Source organism: Vombatus ursinus, unplaced genomic scaffold (assembly GCF_900497805.2).
Source record: "Vombatus ursinus unplaced genomic scaffold, bare-nosed wombat genome assembly UNPS02014832.1, whole genome shotgun sequence".
NCBI classification, from domain to species: Eukaryota; Metazoa; Chordata; class Mammalia; order Diprotodontia; family Vombatidae; genus Vombatus; species Vombatus ursinus.
The window spans coordinates 46,248,202-46,256,879 of NW_020954610.1; positions in this window are offsets into that span (position 1 = coordinate 46,248,202).

Sequence of the window (8,678 nt, forward strand, 5' to 3'; positions counted from 1 at the left end):
CACACACACACACACACACACACACACACACACACACACACACACACCACATATCTGATTCCCAAATCCTGACTCAGACCTGCAAAATGACTACTATTCAACTCTGGCTTGAAATGGCAATAATAGAGTCTGCTTTTACAACTGAATTATAAGAAAGGGGATCAGGGAAACTAGCAAAGGATTCTAAGGATGCCCTTGTGTATTATAGAGAAACCCAATATACACAGTGTCCTCAAAGTCTTAGTGAAGACTTAAGCTATTATAGTTATTATACTTCTAATATATTAGCTATTATAGCTAATAAGCTATTATGCTATTAACCTTAAAAATGCACTAAGACTTTAGGGAAACCTTGTATATTTTTGTTTTGAAACATAGTTGTCTACTATTTAAACAGGATTTTTAAAGTGCCGATTAAAAGAAAAAAGGACCTAGGCAGAGACAGACAGACAGACAGACAGAGACAGGGATAGAGACAGAGAGATCTGCAAGAAGTTTAGACCCTTCTGGTGGATAATGGATAATCTTTGCTTTTTTTGTTGTCGTTAGAGTTCATTAATGTAGGAAAATCTCAGTGAAAAAAAACTCCATCCAGTCATGCAGATTGACAACTGTTTTGCAATTTATAGTCTTAGAGAGTTGCCTGAGGGAAAAAAAATTAAGCTTTTTACAAAAGGATATTTATTTAAAAGATAAAGCAAGAAGAAACATACAAATATTTCCTTCCTTACCTCAGGGATATACTCTCTCTCATACCACCTCAGTCTCTAGAGGGAATAGGCTCACCTCATCCCTGTTCTTCCATAGCATTAACTCCACCAAGTTTCATATTCAAAGGTAGCACTGATGCTGAATGAGTACTTGTCTCAGCTGGATTGGAATCTTGAAGGTCAGTTCACTGATTGCTCTTCAGGACTCTGAATTACCAAAGGGTGTCTTCTTGATCTTTTAAAACTCACAAGTTTGGGGGAGCAGGGTGAAGTGGCAATCTTCTTCAAATAAAATGGAGAACAATGTAGATGCCAAGGACAAATATCTATTTCTCGGGACCACATTTGCCTGGATAATCTTAAGCCTTTTATTTAAACTGGCTTTGATATCCTCTCTGGGCTTCAAAGGGGTAGGAATTTGAGAGATGAGACAAGTGGAGGACAATTACTTTCTTCTTATTAGAGTTAAGGGGATGAGGGGAGTTATCAGTCAAAATGCTGATCAATTTAATGAGTTCCCTAATCAGTTTGGGGTGATTACAGGGCATGGATGCATTGGGCAGGCACATCTCAATGAGACAGGCATGCACGCTGGCATCTCTTTTACAGAACACAGGAAATTCCTCTTTTGGTTTCCAGTGGCTAGGGGTGCCTCCAAGATGATTGACAACTGAAAATAAGAGGAACCAGACCCTTCTCAGAGGGGCTGCCCCTCTCTTCATGATCTGCATAAAACAAGCTAGGAGGTACTCTTTTCCCACAAAATTCCCTCTCTCTCTCAGAAGCACATGATAAAGGCAGGCATGTTTGTAACTGCTCAGCCCCCAAAATTAGTTCATGAATAGTGTACATGAAACTGCAAACTCCTCTGAGTGGAATTGACCAAGTCAACATTGTAGAATCTGTATCATATAATGTATGGGAATACATACATTTTATATGGTTATTATATGTGTTGCATGGTATGATTTGCAGGAACTGCATTTTTTGGCCAGAGGAAAATATAACAAATGCTGGGATATTCTCCTCCTTCCTCTTTCATTTAACAACAATGGAAAAACAAAGGGTTTCCACAACCAAGGTAAGCATGGTGTTATAAGGCTGGTAGCTCAGAAAGACCAGAGAACAGAGAAGTGGTCGCCAGGGGAATATAGTGAGTGAGTCCTGGTGAGTGCTGCCCTCATTTTGTTCTGGGAAGAAGGCACAGAAATATGAGACTTATCATTACCTTTCCTGAGAAAGTGGTGGATCATCTTGGCAATGCAACTGAGCTGAGAGTGTCATGAGGAACAATCCAGAAATAGGAAAGAAAGAAAATTAAAGATGACTTCCTGTGCAACTCTCACATCCTCAATGACCACCTTTTGACTGGCAAGAACTCATATTTGTGACTGCAAGTGACTCTGGGGTTTATTTCTATCTTAGGACAATTGGTTGATCACTGAAGGATTTTTGTCTTTCTCCTTTTTTTTTTTTTTTTTTTGCTTGGGCAATCAGGGTTAAGTGACTTGCCCAGGGGTCACGCAGCTAGTAAGTGTTAAGTGTCTGAGGCTGGATTTGAACTCAGGTCCTCCTGACTCCAAGGCCACTGCGCCACCTAGCTGCTCCTCTTCCTCCTTTTAATACTGTAAACTTATTATGTGTGTAGAAAGTTGGTCTAAATATACAGGAATAGAGGGTACCAGGCATTCCTTTCCCCTAGTTTTCTGGGTGGGTCATGTAAGCCAAGTCTTACTTTCATGAGACAACTATTGCTTACTTTCATGAGACAACTATTAATAAGTTCTCAAATGTGTAACATAGACTCAAGTGTTGTAGGATTTCAGAGGAAAATGAGGTTTGGATCACTGAGGCAAGATGTCACAGAGATGACAGGACTTGAGCTGGGCCTTGAAGAATGAACTTAGTTTAAGTTGGTAGGGAGAGTTGGAGACATTCCAGCATGGAAGGCACCAAATTGATAGGAAGTACGCCACTGCTTGGGCAGAAGAGAAACACTTTGCATAGTTTAAACATCATTTTGAAATACCACTAAGAAGCAGCTAGGTGGTGCTTGTAATACTGGGTGACTTGTTTGCCTCAGTTCCCTCATCTGTAAAATAGGTTAAGGTATATACACTAGCTATTAAGTATAACTAAACCTCACTCCAAGGGCAGGTAGGTGACACAGTGGATAGAATGCCAGGCCTGGAATTAGGAAGATCTGAGTTCAAATTTGACCTCAAACACTTATTAGCTGTGTGACCCTAGGCAAATCACTTAACCCTGTGTGCCTCAGTTTCTTCATCTGTAGAATGATCCAGAGAAGGAAATGGCAAACCACTCTAGTATTTTTGCCAAGAAAACCCCAAAAGGGATCACAAAGAGTTGGACATCACTGGAAAGACTGAACAACAAAAGCAGCACTCTACAGGCACAAAACCATGCTATTAACATCATTCAGCCAATGGTCTATTTATAGTATCATTTCTATGGGATTAAATGCCTCCTGTGATGTTATTTCACCTAACTACATGTGTTCATAGAACTAATGAACATTGTCAGAAAGGAAGAGAAGGGAAGAGTACACGTGTCAGGTTTTTTTCAATATGTTAGTTTCGATGGATTTATTTTACTTCTTTTTTCATTCTTTATTGTAAAGGATAGCTCTATACAGTGGGAAATAGAGGTGACATATAAAATTAATTTTTTAAAAAGAAAATTTCCCTTATGGAAAATAAGGCTGGAGAATTGGGATAGTTTTATTTCAGTTTCCTTGCTCTTTCCTCTTTCTGTATATCTGTGGAAAAAATAATCCTCAACCTTTCATTCAAACTGATCCATATACAATATGATTTTGTTATTTATGTGTGTGTATATATATATTGAAAACCATTTTTCTCTTGTGTGATATAATTGACGCTAAATTGTTGAGAGAAATGACTCAAAAGGTATATACCTTTTATACTATATTGCTCTTTGTAATTTCTCCCAAGGATTGAAAAAGGTTATTTGCCCTATTTCCTGCTACGAAACCCTGTATAAAAATTCATATATCACCCAACTAGGTGTTCTCTAATGCCAATACAACTATTTAGTTGGCCAAAAGCCTGAGAATTTCAGTTCATCTTACTACAACTTAACATTATGGAGTATCATCAGTATGCAAAAAAAAAATTGACAATCATAATTTCTGCATAGTAGGTTTACAACCTACTGTTCAGCTGCACTAAATTAAGACTTTATGTTCCTTTATCAAATTCAATGAATATTATTAACCATCTGCTCTTTCACAAAATCCACATACAAGCTAATTTTCCTCTGACTTACCTTTGACATAAAAGAGAAATTAACTAAAATCAGCAAAAATTTTTATTAGCACACATTTTCCTTCCTCACCTCTACCTTCCTTCCCCACAACAATGAAATTTAGCCTGGTTACTGAGGAAATGAGATAAGCAAGGACCATTTTCACACTAGCTCATATTTTCCTTTCATTTTCTAAAATGTAACCCTTGATACATTTGCACCCATAGGATGATTAAAAAAAAAAGTTTAACAAACCTGAAATCCAAATATCTCATGTTATTTTCTTCTCCGTAGTTCATACCCTCTTAAATTATAGATTATGGAAAATTGAAATTCAGGGGCAAATGTAGCAAACAACAATAATTCTAATGACAAACTGGTTTTAGGAAAATTAAAATTAATGTTACTGTGTGTATAGTGATACCCATATTTATTGTACATGTACATGTATATATAAACTCAGCCAATTGATATATAAAGCATATATATATATACATATATTCACGTACATACATATCTATTATATATCTATATATACACAGAAAAGTATGTATGCATAAAATCTATACATATCTATATGCACATAAAAGTACATATGTGTGTGCATATGATATATATAATACATGTGCACACACAGTGTGTATATTTATAAGGGCAGCTAGGTGGCACAGTGGATAGAGTGCTGGGCCTGAATTCAGGAAGACTTATCTCCCTGAGTTCAAATCTGGCCTCAGACACTTGCTAGATGTGTGACCCTAGGTAAATCATTTCAATGCTGTCTGCCTCAGTTTCTTTAGCTATAAAATGAGCTGGAGGAGGAAATGGGAAACCACTCCAATATCTTTGCCAAGAAAACCTTAAATAGGGTCACGAAGAGTCAGACACAACTAAAATAACTGAACAACAACAAAATATATACATATATATACAAAGTATACCTCCCTATAACTACATAAAAGTACATATATATGGGAAATTGATATATTTATATATACATCTATATCTACATAAAAGTATACATCTATACATAAAAATTGATCTATATCTACATAAAAGCATACATATGGGTGCATACACACACATAATATATGCACAGACACATAAAAGTGTGTGTGTGTGTGTGTGTGTGTGTGTGTGTGTGTGCAGTCAGGTGGTGCAGTAGATATAGTGCTGGGCCTGAAGTCAGACAAGACTCCTCTCCCTGAGTTCAAATCTGGCCTCAGACACTGGCTAGCTGTGTGACCCTAGGCAAATCATTTCAATGCTGTCTGCCTCAGTTTCCTCAGCCGGAAAATGAACTGGAGGAGGAAATGGCAAATTACTCCAGTATTTTTGTCAAGAAAACCCCAAATAGGGTCACAAAGAGTCGGATGTTTCTGAAATAACTGAATAACAAAAACATATATGTAATACAGACACATAAAAGTCTACATAGCTATATATATATATACATATATATACACACACACACACACACATATATATATAAAGGTACATATGTCTAAACATATACATAAAAGAACACGTATATTGTAAAAATCTATACATAAACACATAAACACATACATAGCTATACAACTTAAAAGTATATATATCTCTCTATATAAAAGCATACATACATACACACAATCTATATATAGACAAAAGTATACATATCTTTACATACACAAAAGAACACATATCTACATACACATAAAAGTATACATATCTATATACACATAAAAGTATATGTATCTATATATACATAAAAATGTACATTTAAATACAAAATCGATATCTATATAAAAATACATATTTATATATACACAAAGTACACACGTCAATACATAATTCTATATATAAAAGTATATATATATCTCTCTATATATGCAAAAGTATATATCTCTATATAAAGATATATATGTATGTTACATGTACATATACAATCAGTTCCTTCATTGAATGCACCTAAGGAAATCTATTTCAGGCAAGACACAGAATCGTAGATTTAGAGTGAGAAGGGAGACAATTTAGTTCAAATTGCTCATTTTACACGTGAGAAAAGTGAAGCCCAGGAAAGTAAAATAACTTGTTTCAAGATCACACAGTAATAAGCACCAGAGCTTGGATCTGAGCCCCAGTCTTTTGACCTCAAAGCAAGTGCTCTTTCTACTGTCCACATACAGGAAGTTAAAACAATTAAGGGGAAAAACAAAAACCTATCCATCTTAAAATACAAGGAGATGCATTTATCTCTTCATTTCTTACTAGGCTGCACTCCGGACTTCTCCAGAAACTTTTCATCCTGGGAGATCACTTCAGCCCTGGATTTAACAACTTTCAGTACCCTTTGCCCCCTGAGGCTGCTCCCTCTCATGGGACAGAGGGTTCCTTCCACAGCCTCCACTTACAGAGGGCTCCCAGGCCAAACATCTTTTTTTTTTCCCATTTTTCACCAACCTGAATTCTGGACTTTTCCATCACGACCCCTTGCTGGGGATCTCCCTCCTTCCCACTTCCTTTTATGTGTTATCTTCCCCTTCTAGAATGTAAGCTTCTTGAGGAAGGGGACTGTCTCACTTTATTTGTATCTGTATTCCTAGCACTTAGTACAATGTCTGGCACATAGTAAATACTTAATAAATGCTTATTGATTGACTGACTGACTGAGCCATCAGAGACTGAACTGAGCATCCAAGAGTCAGAGTGCTGTAGGCAAGGCTGAAAAAGCACTGCTCAGTACTATAACCCATGCAATGTATTTGCATTTGCAATGTATTTTTTCATTTTTCTATCACACAAGGAATAATATCTTGAGAAGTTATTTAGAATCATCGCCTAGGATTTAATTTGCCAACATCTGGAAGAATTAAGTGATAAAGATAAGTGATCAGACAAGGAAAACTTCTTACTGATGACTACATCAGATCACAGATGCAATCCAATCTAAAAGAATAAACTCTGTTATGTTGAAATAAAGGGGATTAATAAAGATTTCCATTTCTCATAGAAGTCTAATCAATTCTTTTGCCCTATTTCCTAAACCATTTAGAATGGCAATAAAAATAATAACTTCACAAATCAGTTGCTATACTTATGATTAAAATTTATTTTTCATGGAGACATAAAACCTGATTTTAATTTACAGATTTATACATGTACAATTTAATCTGTAAAATGCAATCAACTTAGCATTTCCAATACACAATGACATTTTCTATTCAAGATGTTTTGAAAATTGTATTCTTCTCTTTCATTGTTCTGGTAAATGATCAAATATGGCATTTCATCTCTAATACTGAGAAGTCAGTACTTAAGCCTCATGTCAGGTACTTAGCCCTACAGGAGACAACTGAAATCAATCAAGAGGTAGAGAATTAGTTGTTTAATATTTGCCAAGCACAGTACTAGGTGCTGAGTAGTGGCTCAAAGGAATTAGATATTATCTCTGCCCGAGAGAAGCTTAGAATCTAACTGGGAATCAATTTTGAATTTGTATCCAGAAAAGGATATAAAAGTATTTAATCCACCTAAAAATGAAAACAAAAACTCAACTATCATGTTATTTGGAAATGTCTGGATAATAATTACCTGAATTTCAATTTTTATATGGAGTTTAGCTGCCAAAGAGACAGTGCCATGGCTGGTCTCATATAGAAATGGAAGAAATGATCCCCCATGTATGATTTGAGGGAGGGGGAAACATGTTCCTTTTATTATGTTAAGTTGTGAATAGATGATTACATTCCACAAACCCTGGACCAGATGGCAAAATAAACAAATTATTCTGAGTGGGCATACATGAAGTTGATGGATGTTAGGAGTTTGAGAGAGGGGTTAGCTAGCTATGCTTTTGGCCAGTTCATCTGATCCCCATCTCCTAAGAAAGAAAATCTTTGGACCTCCAGACCTAAGATATCCCTGAGATTGGAAGTGGTTTTACTGGGGGCTGGGTCCCTGCTAAACAGTAACTTAGGGAAGCTAAGATAACTTAATAAGTTTCAGCCAAACCTCCAGGAAAATGAGATACAGAGGTGAGTAGGCTTTGAGAGAGCAGAAGCTGAGATGGGAAAAGGACATAGGGGGCATCAATTCATAGAAGATAAAAGAGCAAGGTCCTACCGAATCACATCTGAATATTCCAGGTCCCATAAATCAAAGAACTCGAGGCTTTCCTCTTTTAAAAAGCAGGAAGTGGTCTCAGTCTGGTTTTTCTGAAAGCTGGCTCTCCTATACATACCCAGGACATGACAGAGCACAAAGTTGTGCTTGGGTTAGAATAGAGTAACCCTATCTACTCTAAAACTAGACTTACTCGCATTTGTTGAGAGCAGTTAAGATTAAGGTCATCCCAGCCTCAAATCCAGATAGGAAACTGGTATGAGAACAGTGGTTGCTTCTTCCTTCCATCTAGAACAGGTCTCACACACAGGCCAGAGGAAGCAAGTGGTATGCTTCAAGGGTTGGCATAAAAGTACACCTCACGAAAATATCTTCCCTATATCATAGAATAGTCCTTCAACAAGATAGTTGTTTGGGTTAACAAGAACATACACAAGAGAATGTTGAGGGAAAGGTTGGGAATTGGTTATCTAACAGTCATAGGCAAGGGTTTGCTGATAAATGTTTAATAACTGGCTCTCCAGGAGAAGACAGATAGATAGATAGATAGATAGATAGATAGATAGATAGATAGATAGA